Here is a 16,643-nt window from a genome sequence, read left to right as displayed (position 1 = left end):
AGTTCTGCACAGAAGAAGGTGCTGGGTGGCAAATCCACAGAGCCAGCACAGCAACTATCAAAACTTTCCACTATTTATACATTTTAGCAAACAAAGACATTCATGTACATTGGCTATCAGTTCTATGGTCCTCTTACAAATTTCATTTTTTGTTATTTTTATACTTTATGATATCATATTTAAATATTTAGATATTACATTCATATTATATGTAATCCACAATATTCTATATCATATATTACATAATATATTATCCTTAAATATTAATATATATATATTTATTTCTAAATATTTATTATTTACGGACATTATAAAGATTAAATAATATACTATATTTACATTTGTATTTTAAAATAGTACTGTTTTGCTATTTAGTAATATTTTGTCTTATCATTAACTAATATAATTTTTCAATAACTTATTGTTACCTTAATAATATTATCTTAATAATAATTTATTAATATTTTTCTATTGGCTAGAAGGTTCCCCTGCTTCTTATGTTAACCAGTCTTCCTCTGTGTTTCCTCTGTCTCTTCATTTTTCTCGCTGGGTTTCTGGGGTCACTGGGCCAGGAGTCAGTGGTTGCCGTCTCCCTGTGCCAGAAGTTCCTTTTCCAATTATCCAAGTTTCATTGTCGAGTTCCAGCTCCAGGTTCTGCAGTCCCATCCTTCTTGTTTTCTCCCCTCAGCCACCGTTGTTTGTGCTTTTGGGCTGAGCACTTGTCCCAGTTGTCCTTGGTGTGCAGCAGGAGAAGGATTTGTTTTGTGTGGCTGCTGTGTGCAGAGAGCTGAGTGAGCCTGAGTGTGAGCTCATAGCTGCGCCTGGGCAGCACAGAACATGGAACACAGCAAAGAGAAGACTTGAGGCATCAGCACCAGGAGCTCTTGTGCGAGGTTGTCCCACCAGTGTCACTAAGGCCAGGCATGGTGCCCTGGGCAAATGCAGGATTTGCTGTGGAATTCCTTTCACAGCTGGAAAACTCCATCCAAATCTCTGACGGACAGCCCTCAGTCTTCTCCCTTCCCTCTTCTCCCTCTTCCCTCTGCCAGGAGCTTGGGAAGGGTTGGAATGGGAGAAAAGAGAAATAATCCAGCCCAGGCTGGGTTTGGGCTCCAGCTCCAGCACAGACACCAAGCTTTGGTCCCAGCTGGAGCCGATTTCAGCACAGTTGCTGAGTTGGCTTTATGAGTTTCACCCTCATCTGGGAAGTTCTGCCAAGTGTCCTTGTGGCTGTCACTTCTGCATCCTTGGTGTCCCCTCTGAGCAGGAGCTCCTTCTCCCCAGGCTTTGTGCACCTGCCCTCGGCTCTGACATCGCTGGCGCCTCTCAAGCCCTAAACCTCGGCCAGGCCATTGTCCCGACAAGGAGCTGCTGTCCGTGACACCTGGCCATCGGAGGCAGCCCGTGTGACACCGGGCAGGCTGTGGGCAGGCTCGGGGCCAGCCGCCAGCCGCAGGGCCCGTCCTGGCGCTGGCAGCGGGCACCGATTGTCCGGCTGCGGCCTCAGGCAGGAGCGGCAGAACAGCGCCCGCAGCGCCCGCCTGAAGCGGGACCGGCGTTTCTTGGGGGGAGCCGGCTGCTCCCTGAGGGCCTGGGCTCCCGGCTGGGAAAAGCACAAGCAGCAGCCGAGCGGGGCAGGCACCGGGCTCTGTGGCCCTGCCCCGTCCCCTGCTCCTCGAAGGCAGAGGAGCCACTGTAGTGGTGCGAGAGTTGTTTTATTAAGTTATTAAGTTATTTTTGTAAGATTTATACGTTATTTTTGTAATGGTTCAGTCCACTGTACTCCCCTGTGTTCTGTAATAGTTTTCCCCCTTATGAGTTGGTTATATAACGTTTTATGCCAATCATTTCTCCCCTGCACCTGTCCCTGTCAATCCCCCCTCTCTCCTCTTGGTCGCCCTGTCTGTCACTTCAAGACCCTTCCCTGGATTCTGGAAAGATCCAGGAGAGGCATTGAGTGATAGGCTGGTGCCCGGGGAATCCCCTCCTCCCCTCCTGTGATTTGTTAATGGTTTAGAAGTTGACACTCCATGTTACACCCCTGTGTTCCCTGGTTGGCTGACCCGTTGTCACCACCCCTGGATCCTCCCCCGTTTATAAGTCGCTGCAAGGCTTTGATCTCTGCTCTCTCTGGGCAGCAGTGGTCTGAGGCAGAGCTCTTTGCTGGACTCCCCTTAATAAACTACCTTCTACCCTGCTCAAGACAGTTGACCCTTTTTCCGTCGCCACAGTCGTTATGCCATCAAGTCCACTCGCCTTTGTAGGGAACCAAAAACCCACCAGGAGGAAGTTACTTGCCCTGCCTGTAACCCCGACCGATCCACACTGCCGCAGTGCAGAAGTGAGCTAGCCTGCGCGCCTGCCAGGCGTGAGGGACACAGAGACAAGCTGCGGTGCTCTGAGGAGGCCCTGGGCTGCCAGGTGGGGAGGCGAGGCCCAGAGCGGCCCCTGGGGCACGGCTCAGCTGCCCCGTGCTCAACCCAGGCCTCCCGAGGGACAGGCACTGGGAGCCCGTCTGCAAAAACTCCCCGTCCTTGCTCCCCGTCTTCTTCTTCACTCAGCTCAAAGAAGCTCAGTTTGTCCCACGTCCTTCTCCCGCAGCAAGGGCTTGACCTGGGTGCTGTGAATGCACACGTGTTCTCAAATGTCCTGAGCAAGCTCTTTGTCACCATCATCTTCCTGACTGGACTACATGGAGGGTCTGCTACCACTGCCTTGGGAGCTCTTGGCCAATGGAGTCTTCCTCTTTGGAAAGCTCTTGGCCAGCAGAGTCCTCCCAGTCAGACGGTTCTGGGGAGCTGCCGACTTCTCCTTGGTGCAGCCCTTGCTCCATGCATTCTTCCCAGTCAGAAAATTCTTGGTAGTGACGGGCTTCTCCCTGGGAAAGCTCCTGCATGCTGCACTCATCCCAGCTGGAGAGTTCTTCACAGCTACTGCCATCTCCTTGGGAGAGCTCCTGCTGAAGAGATTCTTCCCAGTTGGTGATCTTTTGGTACCTCCTAACATCTCCCCACTGGGAAAGCTCGTGACCCGTGTCAGATTTCCCACTCTTCCTCCACACTGAAAAAGGCCCTCTCCCTCAGTCTCTGACAGGGGCAGGACTGAGCCACCCACTGTCTTCACCAAGTGCCCGCTGAGGGCCTGGTGTTCGGCCAGCTGGGCAAGAGGCTGGGTGACCGGAGTTGGGGTTCACTTTGTCCTGCTCCATCTCTGTCGTGCTCTAGCACTGAGACATCCCAGGAGCTGCTTCCTCCTGAGAGAGCAGCTCTCCTGGGACTGGGCACCCCAGGGCACACCAAGCACATGTGTCACCAAGGGCCATCCCCAACATCCCTTCAACAGCCAACCCACTGGAACTGGCACGGAGCAGCCCTGGATCTGGGCACTTGTAGCCCCTGATGTGCCCAGAACCCTGTGAAGCTTTGGACACGGTCCCACACGACAGCCCCAGCCTCGCCCTGCAGAGCCCTGGCTTTGGAGGCTGTTTGGGGCACGAGCCACTGGCCAGACGGACACAGCCAGGGAGTTGTGGGTGACAGCTCCACGTTCAGCTGCAGGACAGGGATGAGGGGTGTCCCTCAGGGCTCTGCCTTGGCTCCGGGGCTCTTGCATGGCTTCCCCAATGACGCAGACAGCGGATCCAGCTCACCCTCAGCACATTTACAGGGGATGGGAAGCTGAGCAGGGCAGGGGTACCACGGAACGAGGGAGCCGTGCACGGGGACCTGGACAAGCTTGACAAGTGGGATCACAAGAGCCTCACGAGGCTGAACAAGGCCAAGGCCCAGGTGCTGCACCTGGCCCGGGGCAACCCCTGAGTCCCGGATTCATGAAAATCGGAGGAGACATTCAAATGCATCAGATTAGCGCTGCCGCCCCGGCCGCTCCCAGCACCTCCAGAAGCAGCGCTTGCTTGGGCCTTGGGGCTCTGCCCTGCCCTTGCCCGCTTCCAGCAGGGCCCGAGGGGAGCACCCGCAGCCTTTGCCCCACAGCCCCACAGCCCCACAGCTGTGCTCGGGCTCTGCTGGGGAATGTCCTTGCAGACTCAAGTGCTGGAGAAAGCCCAGGGCCAAAGAGCCTCTGCCCTGCAGGCACTGCTCGTTCAGGGCTGAGCGACAGCTGGAGCCCCGCACTTGCTTGCGGCAGCGGGGCGAGCCCCGAGCAGGATGGAACAGGGGGCTCGGGGTTGAGGGCGATGCCGTCGAGGCCCCTCCTGCTGTCTCCTGTCGCCTGCGTGGCGCCCCGGGGACACAGCCGGGGCCAGGCTCGGTCCCTGCTGCCACAAGGGTGCTGCCGAGGGCTCCTTGTCCCGGCGTCCCCTGCCGAGGGGCAGCCGCGGCCCGCTCCGGCCCTTGGTCCTGGTGCCATCTCGGGCAGGGCCGCCCGGAGCGGGTTGTGCAGGACCGCGTCCGCACTGACGGATTTTGAACATTTCCTTGGGCTCTACAACCTCTTTGAGCACCCCGTTCCAGCTTGCTCACCCTCCAAAGGAAAAGTTGCTTTTTCTCCTGCTCAGAGGGAACCTCTTGTGTTTCGGTTTGTGCCCTTGGGTCTTGTCCTGTCTTTTGGGTCAGAGGCTGGCTCTGTCCTCTTGGCACCCTCCCTTCAGATATTTCTAGACCCTCATCAAATTCCCCTGAAGACTTCTGTAGCCTCTCCCCCACACAGTTCCCTCAGCCTGCCTTCTTCTGAGAGATGCTCCAGCCTGTGAATCATTTTCATGGCCTTTCAGAGGCCCCTCTCCAGTGGAGACACAGCATTTCGGGTGTGTCCTCACCATTGCTGAGGAGAGCGCAAGGATTCCTTCCCTCAGCCTGCCAGCAACACTCTTCCTAATACAGTCCAGGCTGCCCTTAGCCACCTCTGCTGGAAGGAGATGTTGTGTTGTTGGTTTGTATGGAATTTGCTGTGGACCAAGACTCCTAGGTACTTTCCACTAAACTCCTTTGCAGCCACCTGCTCCCAGCATGTGCCCGTGCCAGCAGTCATTCCTGCCTGGGTGCAGGACTTGGCACTTTGTTGTACAGAACTTTGCCAGATTCCTGTCAGCCCATCCCTGTCCATGTCCCTCGGGATGGCAGCACAACGCTCTCGTGTGTCAGTCACACTTCCCAGTTGTGCCACCAGCAAACTCGCTGACGGCATGCTCTGCCCCACCATCCAGAACAGGCAGAACGGATGAGAAGACTGCTGCCAAGGATGGGCAGAAAGGGGGACTTTCCTTAGGGACAGTGGGACAGGGAAGGCATTTTGGGGTGACAGAGACACATTCAGGTGACAAGGTCCCAAAGCTGTGTGGGCTCCCAGAGCAGACAGCAAAAGCTTCTTTGCTGGACATTTTCAAGCACACTCCCAGCTCGAAGCCGAGGTAAGAAGAAAAGGAAAGCAAGGAGCTGACGGAATCCTGGAATGCTTGTGCCTGGAAGGGCCCCTGTGCAGGTGTTATGAGCTCATGAGGGAGAGATGCCTCTGCCACAATGAAGGTGCAACGGAGACCATGTGAGGACAACATATGGATTTTATTTAACTTGGATTTTATTTACCAAGAAAGTGGAGGTAGAGAGATAGAAAGAAATAAGAAAGAGGTCTCAGAAACTGAGCATCAGTTGGAACTAGATGATCTTTAAGACCCTTCCACTAGCAACCATTAAATCCTGATCTAGACACAGGAGGCCAAATACTCACTGTATCTACAGGAGTATTTATTCAGATGAGCTACAAAAATAAATCAGAACAGAAAATCAGCTCTCCCTCACTGTGCTGCAGGAGCTGATATGTTAAAAGCAAAATGAAAGAAATCCCCTTTCACAGATGAATGCAAAACAAATATTTGCCTCCTGTTCACAGGTCACTGCTGTGTGACTCATCAAGTCTGTCTTTTATGTTTTTAAGACACACTCCATAGTTGTTCTGCAATTGTCCAATATTAAAGATCAGAGAATCTGACATTTATTGTGGTACTTTCTCCTGACACGGATGATTTCCTGATCAAGCTTTTGATTTCCTTCACTTAGATATATGTGCATGTGCAAGTACATTATAGTTAGACCTAGTTTAGGAACTGGTTGCTCAGTCTGAAAAACAGGGCTAGAGGACACAGCTACAGCTCCAGCACAAATGAACAACTGGTGGTTATTAGTGATATGTAAAAGGTCTGGAGCGCAGGGTTTGCCAGAACTCCCTGCATCCCTGTTCACTTTGACTACAGCACTGACCTGAGAGCAGCTCTGCACATAACCAGCAACTGATTTAGAGCAATCTCTCCTTCTTTACTGAGTCCCACTTCTCACAGCTCATATGGATGAACAGGGAGGGCCTTTTTTTGTGTATGTCTTTTCAGAGAACGATGGCAGAAAGTTCATGGCTTCCCTGTCACAAACCCAATGTCTGTGTACAGCTCCAGCTGAGGGCAGCTGAGAACCTCCTGCAGAGGAGGGGCTGAGGGATAGTCAGACTTCAGTGCAGAATTGTCGCAAGAAAGGAGCCAAGTATCAAACAGACATCAATGTGATTAGGTTTGATCTCCCTTTATTGTTCTAAAAGGCCAGTATTTATGTGGTTAAAGGCTAAAGCAGGCACTGCTAAACAATAGCTGACTGGTTAAAACTCACGTTCAGACACTGTAATGACTGTCCATTGGTCCACGTCTTTTGGCTGCATGGTCAGTTTTGTTCTGTCTTGCCATCAGGATTTCTCTTCAGCATCCCTGAGAAGGGACAGCAAGTTGTTACATGCCTTCTAGCATCAATGAGAAAGTATCTGTGAGAAGGACCTATAAGTTGTTATATTTGCTACTTTCTCACTAATTCAGGCAGTGTAGGAACAGCATAGGAAAAATACAAGGCCTTATACTGTTCCCTCGTAGCAAGGATTGTTCAAACCTCCCATCACAAGATTGTGGCCTTGCTCTTCTAAAAATTCCTCTACACAGAATAACCTTGTTTTGGGAGACAGGACTTCCCTAAATACCCAGAGGAACTTCAACAATGTAAATTTCTCAAGTCTCCCCTTCTGTATTATGTAACATTCCCATCGGATAGGACCCCAGTCCAGTGGTGCAGTCATCTGATCCCTTGCCTAACAATCCCATGGACAAAACCAAGGTGGTTTTATTTTGTTGTTGTTATCTTAAAACTTTCCTATCACTACACTAAAAATGATGGCTCAAGAACTACCTAAGATATAGTTTCCCACTGTTTTTATTGCAGGGCACCTCAGCAGGAATGCAACACATCCCTTATCTATCAGGGCTGGCTCTAATTCCATTAGGGATGCAATAAAACTAAGGAAAGGAAGGCTTCCTCACCCTGATCAGCAGAGCACAAGTACTCCTTGTTTATGGATATATCATTACAACCATAATTTTCTAATGCTACTGATGCTGATGTCTATATCCCAGGAACTTCCCACCGAGGAATTTGCATTTAGAGTTTTAAGGTTTGTTTCATATATATGTAATTTAGCCAGAAAACATCAGTGAAACATCATGTGATCAGTCAGGGATCACTGTTGTTCCTTGGAAAAAGACTTGTGTTGAGAGTTTTCTCTCTCAAAAAGTCCGGTACCAGGCTTAAAAGATGAATGGAACTTGCAGCTTTTTAGTCTTTAGACATGTTTATTCAGTTTCTTACCTCAAGACCTGCATGCTAGCTTAGCTTGCTGGAAAACACAGCTGGCAAGAACACCAAAGAATTCCAAGGTCTGTTAAAGGTTTCTTGTGATAGCGGCAGGCAAAGCAATAACATGGAGACAAGAGGTCTGCAGGTGCAGAGCTGCTCTCCAAGAGAGAGCCTATTTATTATCTTACATTTTTATACATTTGTGGGTATGGTTGTGGATTGGCTTCTGGGGTTACTACACCTCACCCCACTGGCCAGACTAGCTGTCAATTTCAGGCTAGAAATGTGTAAACAAAGGACAGGGAATGAAAACAAAAGGTTTGTTTATGTTCCCATGCCTGAGAAAAGCAAAAACTGCTCCTAATATTTTGCAGAAACTAAAGAAACTGACTCCATCTTATGAACAAGTAAAAAGCTTTAAAAAAAACTCAGAAAAACCAGGGTGACGGTTTCTAGTCCAATTAACTCTTAAAATGTACTATATTTACAGTTTTGTGCCAACAATCTCTACCTATTTTAAACACGCAATTTGTGCATCAAACCCATTCTACCAATGTCTCTGTGCCATCATCACAGCAGAAAATGGAGTAGAAGAAGAAGAAGATGAGACATCACCCAAAATCCTCCATCTTGCTCTCATCTATCTCCATACTAAAAACCCAAAACTACAAATTTTCACCCTGTGACAAACCAAACTACTATTTATTTCAAATCTTTGTGCTTTTAATCCATCTTTAAGTTTTGGAAGTTTTTTCCATGGACTAAGGTCAAAGGCAGTGCTTTCCTGGGGTTCCAGCTAGGAACAGGGCAGTTCAAGGGATTTTCCACGTGCCCTGGACTCCAACAAGACTGTTTCTGGAGTTCTTGAACATTTATAGGGCACAACTGGCACAATTCAGATGTGGCCCTGCAAATTTCGTGATGCTGTTATGCCATGTTTATTCCCAAGATGACATGGCTTGGCTTGTGGACTTGGGCAGCTCAACCTCAGGTTTCCCATAGCAGAGTCTCAGGCATCTGGATCCTTAAAGCAATTCATTTCCTCTGGCTGGTGTCACAGGTGAATTTTGAGGGACAAAGGGTCAGTGCCAGTTCTTGCCTTGGGCTCCCAACCCCCAGAGCTCAACCTGCAGCTCCTTCAGCTGCACCCTGAGCCACCCCTGCGCTGATTGTGTTCCTCAACTCCATGCCATGGGGAAAGCATTTTCCTTCTCTCACTGCCCACTGCTTGATGTCTGCACCTCTGTTCATGTTTTGCTGCAGTGAAGTGAATGTGTCAGTGAGATACTGATGTATGTCATAGCAAAGAGCCAGCATTAATTAAGTCCATAACCTGTTTTCTAGTATGGCAAAGGAGGGGTAATTCAAATTGTAACTACTTAGCAATGGTCATTCCAGACTAAGGAATGATCTGGCATGGGGGGAATGAGGACAAGGAAGGGTTACCCTGGCTGGAGGCAGGGATGGCAGAGCCAGGGCTGCTCCCTGTGAGGGAGGGAGGTTCCACTGGCTGATGAGATAAGAAATGCTGCAGCATTTTGGTGTAGTGGGAGCACTCAGGGCCCACCTTTGGGCAGCAGAGCTGGTGCTGGGGGCTGCATCATGGGGGTGAGGTGCCCTATGCCAACACTCACACAATGGACACCAGGGCAAATGTAAGCAAACAGCCCATGCCACATCTTTGCACTGTCCTTGTAGAACCACTTAAGGCAGTAGGAGTCTGCTCTGGATGTTGCTCATTCAATCTTTTTGCATTTAAGCACAAACATGTGCTTAATTCATCTTGAGGGATACAAAAATCCTCCACCACTGTTCTGCCAGATCCTTTCCTACCATTTAATTTCCTGTTGACAGTAGTAATTTATGTGAATTGAGGAACTCATGTCTGTAATTTTTAATGTAACAAGATTAATGTGACAGACAGGAGGAAGGTCATGCAAAGCCAGGTGTGCCTGAGCAGTTCATGGACAATCAAATGCTACATGCTGTGTTTTAGGTTTCAGACTCACCCTGCCCCACCCAAATAGCAATGTTTCAATGCTAAACAGCTGTGAGAAACTGCTTGTATTTGCCTTATCTGTAACAGATATCGCTTTTCTATTTCATTATCAGAAACTAAGGAAGTAGAAAAATTATTAGAGAAAGATATCACTACTTGTAAATGTCCCGATGACACCTGTTTAAATACCATCATCGTGATGATCATTAACAGATTTCAATACTCCTTGAACAAATAGGTTTAATACTCTAGATAACAAGGTCATAATTCTTAGTCACATTGTCCTATATAAATTGAAGAAATGGTCCCTGTCTTTGAGGAGGGATATTTTTCTTCTTTTTTTTTTCCTCTTCCCCTTTTTGATAGCTTCTACTCATTGGAGTTATTTAATTAATTTTGGGAATCTTCCTGTGTGGAGTTTGCTTTGGGGAAGTGTCCAATCCATTGCACAGTTAAAGCTCTTCTTTCCCTTTTGATACATTACTTCAGTTTTTGCTTCTGATTACTTTGAAATTTGGAGATGGAAAAATACCCTATCAGCTGTTGGTGGATTAGGTTCTTTGTTGCTTCTCAGCAAATCTTTACACTTTTTTTTTTTTTTTTTCCAGTGAAGTTTGTACCAACTAGCCCCTCTACAGCAGGAAATTTTATCATTTTCTGAAGAAATAAAAAAATGCAACATGTAATTGAAAACAAACTCAGACCATGGACAACAACAAAGAGGGAGTTCAGATGTCATTTCCTGAACTGACTTCAGACTGACTGCCTTGCTTTAGACATTCTTTTTAAGCTACCCCTGGGCCAGGAGTGGAGGCTTTCATAGTGTAAAAAAGGAAAAGCCCTAGGTCAAGATTCAGTGTCCAGACAGCCAAAATGGCTTTGGCAAACACACCAGCACAGAGAGTTTGTGATCAGAGCCAACAGTTACAGCATTTTCAGGTGAATATTGTTGCTCTGGCCAAAAGTAACCGGCCTGGGAATTCACATGAAGCTGGGACTAGCTACAGGACTCTCTATAAATATTTATGAGAAATAAGGAAATATTTTGTTTAAAGCAGAAAAGAAGCATAAATATCTGTTTAAAAGTTAAAGCGAAGTTTCTACCTCATTAGGTTTGTATATTTACTAAAACCTCTGAAAAAGCATCAACTGAAACCACAGTCTCTTCCGTGCCTCTCAAGCAGAACATCTCAACTTTGCTTTACCCACTACCACAATCACTTCTGATGACCACCAAATTTGCAGTCCAGAAGATCCTCATGTTCCTATCCTGTTCCTATGGTTTAAACCACTGCTCAACACCCAAGTGCAGGAAACGCTTCTGTCCACCAGAGAAGCCACTGGAGTCCTCATACACCAACCTTGACAGCTGGGTCTGGTCCCTTTGCTTCCTGCAATTCCCCCTGGTGGTCAGGGATCAGGGTCTCCAGGATGATGAGCTCCATGTGCCTGCCTCCAAGGTGGGGTGCACACTTCCAGGTGGGGAGAACTGCACCAGCATCACACAAGGGAAGAGGGCAGATGGAAGGAAGGATCACTGTAGTAAAAACAGGAGAGATACTGTCTGCCCTGTACAGTCGGAACCACCCCCTCTGCCCAGAATGCTTGAAATCTAACAAATCACAGAATCACAGAATCAATTAGGTTGGAAAAGACCTCCAGGACTGAGTCCAGCCTTTGACCACATACCACTCTATCAACTGAACCATGGCACTGAGTGCCACATGCAGTTATTTCTTGAGCACCATCACCTCCCTGGTCAGCCCCTTCCAATGCTTAACAACCCTTTCAGTAAAGAAATTCTTTGTGGTGTTCTACCTGAACCTCTCGTGTCTGCCCTGCACAGTCTGAAACACCCCTCTGCCCAGAAAGCTTGATGCCTAACAAATGTGTAGGAAAGCTGGAAGAAGGGAAAGCCCCCAGGCAGTGAGTGGGTAACAGGGACTGCAAGTCTCTGCACACAGCTGAAGAGGACACAATCCACTAAGAGAGGGTAGGAAGGCCCTGAGACTGCAGAAAACCCATTATCTGGATAGTCCAATGCACTTGGGATTACCGTGGTATTGGTGATGTCAGCAGTTCCCACCACTTCAAGTGATTTAGATCTCTCAAATTTCAGGTATTTTAGTACTGGAAAAAGATCCCCTTAATTACAATATCCAGTTTACATAAGGCAATCAGGCCTCAGCCAACCACACACAGATGAATTGCACTCTTGGCTCCCTCTTTGTGACTGACAAGAAGCCACACAGTGATGACCACTCACATGAGCAAGGACTGATTTCATCCCACTCTTCACCCTCTTCAGGATTGCCCCTGTCATTGTAAGGATGAAACCTGCATGTCAAACACTGTGACCCAAACTTCAGCCAAGTCAAACAGCAGACAAATACACCTGAGGCATTTGCAGGAAAAGGTGGAAGTGTTCATACACAACAAATTACGCAATTCCCTATAGCTCCTCCCTTACTAGAGAAGAACAAGGCTCAGGAACTAAAGAGAATGGCTCTGGTTTAAGTGCCTCTCTCTGCTCTGAACCATGGAGAGCATTCTGCCCACTGATGTCGTATTTTTCAGACCCCTTCATGCACCCTCCCCCAGTTATATTTTCTCTCTGACCTTCCCATTCCTCCTTCCCACCATGTGGCACATGCTGGTTTTTGTCTCCATTAGCTTGTGCTGAAGCAGATTTACACTGGAACTGCAAAGCTCCTCCACTTAGAAACAGCAATTACTCACTCACCTATCACCCCCCCCCGCCAGTGGGATAGGGAGGAGAATCACAAAAAAACCTCTGGGTTGGGATCAGAACAGTTGAATAATTGGAACAAGTAAAATATTATTGTATTAATTACTAACAGAATTTTTTAAAAATAAAGCCCAAGTGATGCACAGCACCGTTGCTCACCACCCCTTGACTGATGCCAAGCCTGTCCCCTATCAGCTATAGGACCCCTCTGGCTAACTCTACCCATGTAAACCCTGAGCATGGCATTCCATGGTACGGAATATCCCTTTGGCCATCCCAGCTCTGCTCCCTCCTGGAGTTTTGAGCACGGGAAACTGAAGTGTCCTTGACCGAGGGTAAACAGTAGAAACATCTGTGTAGTTATCAACGCTATTCTTCAAAACACAGCTCTGCACCAGCTACCAGGAAGAAAATTAACTCTGTCCCAGCCACAGCCAGGACACTGGGGAGGGGTGGTGGGGTTGTAGCAGCCCCCCAGCACCTCTGGCTGAGGGGGTGGCACTGAGCTCTGTGCAGAGATGCACAAGGGACGGGGAATAAGAGACATTGGAAGCTGAAACATGGCAGGTACATCCAACCAGACATGAAGAAGGAAAAAAAAAAGTCAGTAGTCAATCATTTAAATGAATTTCATTGTGTGGAATTTCCATACCTGGGGATTTTCAAGACTCACTGGGATAAAGCCCGAGGCAACACAGTCTGAATCACTTTGATTTATAAGGTTTGACTAGACAACATCCAGTATAATATCTGTATAATTTTATGATTAGGGATTTTTCCTAGTGGTTTATGTCACAGAATGATCCTGCCAGCTAGTGCATTTACACTGTATTTTGATTTTTTTTTTTTAACTTTTATTTTTAATTATAATGTGAAATGGCTTTGACAAATGCTTGGTCATTCATCTTTTGCATCATGCTCCATTTTTCTGTTCAATAAAATTATTTCAAAACATACTCTGCACTCTCAGATTTGAATGAAATTCTGCTTAGTCTGTTTTAAAAATCTCTCTTGTGTTAATCTGTAGAACTGTACTGCCAGGGAAACAAGCTGTTATAAATCATTAAATAAACACAAAAACTGTTTTCAATGCCTTACACTAAAACATTTCCCACAAAGGGGGTCAAGTTTTTATTTTGCTGTTCGCAGGAGGAAATAAGAGAACCAAACTCTTGACATGTGGAGAAATGAGAACCCTGATTTCACAAGTCACAGCAAGTGAAGCTGCTCAGAGTTCCTTCTTTTTTTGCAACATAGTCCTGGTCATTAAAGCTGAACTGAAAACGTAACAAAGGCGCTGCTGAAAATTCATAAGCTAATCACTAGTATTGATGTACGTCTCCCAAACAGATCAATTATGTTTGGCATGTCTCAGTAATTGCAGCAGCTATAGAAAAAGAATGGAAGACAGAAATTTAAGATAATACATCAGCTGAAGCCAGGCATTTCTAGTGGATAGGGGAGCCAGACATTCGGTAATAACTCACTGCAAGGGTCTGCTAAGTAAAGTTACAGTTCTGATTGTTGGGGTAATGGGGAAATGAGCTTCACACCCATTCTTACAACCCACAGAATGCACAGCTGGAGACACTAAACTAACTCACGAGTTTCTGAATGGATGCCAGGATGTCCCCTTCAATTGTTAGGACAAGAGGTACTCTGCAAGTTAAATTCCTGAAAACCTTTTTCAGAAACCTCTATGTATCTTACAACAAAAGGCATGGAAGGCTAGAATCTGTTTAATAATGAACCAGAGTTCAGAGGAACCAGAGAATGACATCCTGAATGCTGCTTGGAGAGGATCAGTCTGAATCAGACACCAGCAAAGAAGCCTCGTTCTCAGCAGTATAAGCTGGTACAGGATTTAAGAGCAATAAAACAAATAACCATGGACAAATAATCCTTTGACTCCTTTGGATTTAAAAGATGCTTTCTTCTGCATTCTGGAGGATGAGCAGAGCCAGACCATCTTAGCATTCAGGTGGGGAAATCTGACAGCAGGTGGAAAGGTGCAGCTATTCCGGCAGAACTTCGGTGGTGGGACACTATTTTCAGATGGTCACAACAGCTTACAGGGATTTTCAGTAGGCTACTTCACCCTACTGTTGTTCTCTTAATGCTAACCTTATTATGCTTTGTCTTAATTGCAGCACTGAATATTTGCATTTGAAAAAAATCATAAAGCAATTGACTTGCCAGTCATCCCTGTGATTAATTTCGGGAAAACATGTGATGTTCATAAAAAATGAGGCTTTTGAGTGCTGTTGTGGCTTCATAGCCTCAACTGGAGGAAATGATGAATAACTCCCTAAAAGATAAATTATGTTTAATGTATCTCAGTAATTGCAGCAGCTGTAGGAAGGAAAAAAAAAATAAAAAAAAGAAGAAGAAGAAGAAGAAACTTGAGATAATGTATCAACTGCAGCCTGGCATAACTCATAACTTACTGCTGAACTAACAAACCAAGGACACTTGGTGAATAAACTAAGATAATACCAGATAGCAAGGAACAAAGCAAGGCCCGCTCATCAAATCAGGAATGGGTAATTTTGGCAAGGGGAGATCACAACCACTGACTGACCGCCCACCAACCCAAAACACTCACTGACTCAAAAGAAGAGAAAGACTGAGCATGAGCACTAATGAGCAAAAGAAGTGAAGAATCATTTAAACAATAGAAGATAAAATACTAGTTAACAAGAGAACTCTGTGGCTTGTAGCCATTGAACATTAATGCCTTTATTTGTGTATAAATAGTGACAACTTTTGATAGTTGCTGCTCTGTGGATTTGCCACCCAGCACCTCTTTTTGTGCACAACTGTAAATAAACCAAATACCTCAACTCTGTGTGAGGATCAGCCTCTTGCACACAGGGTGAAAAAAGCCATTTTGGGACAAGAGTATGACTGAGAATCTCCTTCAGACTGATCTCCTGTATGATTAAGTGCAAGGAGAGGGGTGGTGAAAGAGGTCAGGAGAGCTTAGAGAGCTTAGATCTGTGGTGTCCTGCTGCAGCCCTGCCCAGCCCTGCTGTGTGTCACATTCTGACACCCACAGCCAGAGCTTGGGAACAAGTCCTCTGAGTCACTGCCAGGTGAGGGATGAGGAAAAAGGGCTGGGTCCAGAGAAGCGTGACTGCTCTGCAGTCAGACCTGTGGACCTGAGTAAGGCAGTTTGAAACCCACCAGAACAGCCAGGAATCAGTTGAGACAATGGGCAAAACCAGAGAGAGTGAGAAGCAAGGAGGGATCCTGCATCCAGCTTGCAAAGCCCCTGACTGAACAAAGGATACTGATGTTGCTTAACAGCTTAGAGCCTGTTAAAAACAAAGGAAAAAACCCAAAACACACACAAAAAAATGAGAGGCCAAGAGCAAAGACAGCAGAAGAGGAAACATCCTGACCTAGTGATGTTGAGAAAACATTGCAAGGCCATGAGGTGGAAAAAATCCTCCTTCTTCTGGGGAGTGGACCCTCACCCACTTGCTTTTTGCATGGAGAGATGAGGAGGCTGAAAGGATCCCCTGGATGGCACAGGACCAGCATCCCCAGCAGGCAGCAGCAGTGGGAGTGGGGCACAGCAGCTTGAACCAGCAGGTTCTGCCCCAGCTGTGAGTGAACTGGCTCCCTGAGATGCCTTTTTGTGGGGGAGGAAAGGCAAGTTGTTGCTCAGTTATTTCCAAATACCTCTGCCATTTGTCCCAGACAGCCTATTATGCAGTGCAGCCAAGGAAGGAGGAGCTCAGCTGCGTTGTGAGGAGTTTCATTTCTGCAGTCCACTAAACATACAGGGAAATGAAAGGAAAAAAAAACCACAACACATTGCATTATTATTTCCAGAGCTATCACAGAGCTGTCGCCTTAACAGTATGAATTTCACATTTGCCTGACAGATCCCCTCCAAGGACTTTCATGGAGACAGTTTTGTCAAGTCAAGAATTGTGATTTGAGGTGACAGCTGTAACAGATTCAGGATTGCTTTTGATAAATGCATTTGCTGCCTTAGTGCTAAATATCCTAAGACTACACAGTTAATTAATAATTCACAATTCACTAAAAGTTCAGCAATAATTAAGCTTAGCTTTACCTGGGTATCATCTGCTGAATAGCATACAGAGGTGTGGGTGCTCTTCTGAGAGGCTTTGGTGAGAAGACTGAGAGATTTTCACAAGGACATGTGGTTATAGGACAAAGGGGAATGGCTTTAAATTGAAATAAAGTAGGTTTAGATTTGATATTAGGAAGAAATTCTTCCCTGTGAGGGTGGTGAAGCCCT

General features: G+C 46.8%; 1 long non-coding RNA gene across 1 annotated transcript; it reads right to left on the bottom strand.

Annotated features, from left to right (window-relative positions):
• Positions 1-6,591: 6,591 nt before the first annotated feature.
• On the bottom strand, positions 6,592-15,919 carry LOC120765757 (uncharacterized). The gene is made up of 3 exons (XR_005704506.2): positions 15,772-15,919; positions 10,980-11,155; positions 6,592-6,706 (listed from the first exon to the last, which is right to left on the bottom strand). It is a non-coding gene; the product is annotated as an uncharacterized LOC120765757 (long non-coding RNA).
• Between the last annotated feature and the right edge of the window lie 724 nt (positions 15,920-16,643).

This window comes from Hirundo rustica, chromosome 2 (assembly GCF_015227805.2).
Source record: "Hirundo rustica isolate bHirRus1 chromosome 2, bHirRus1.pri.v3, whole genome shotgun sequence".
Taxonomy (NCBI): domain Eukaryota; kingdom Metazoa; phylum Chordata; class Aves; order Passeriformes; family Hirundinidae; genus Hirundo; species Hirundo rustica.
This window is presented reverse-complemented; position numbering and strand designations above follow the sequence as displayed.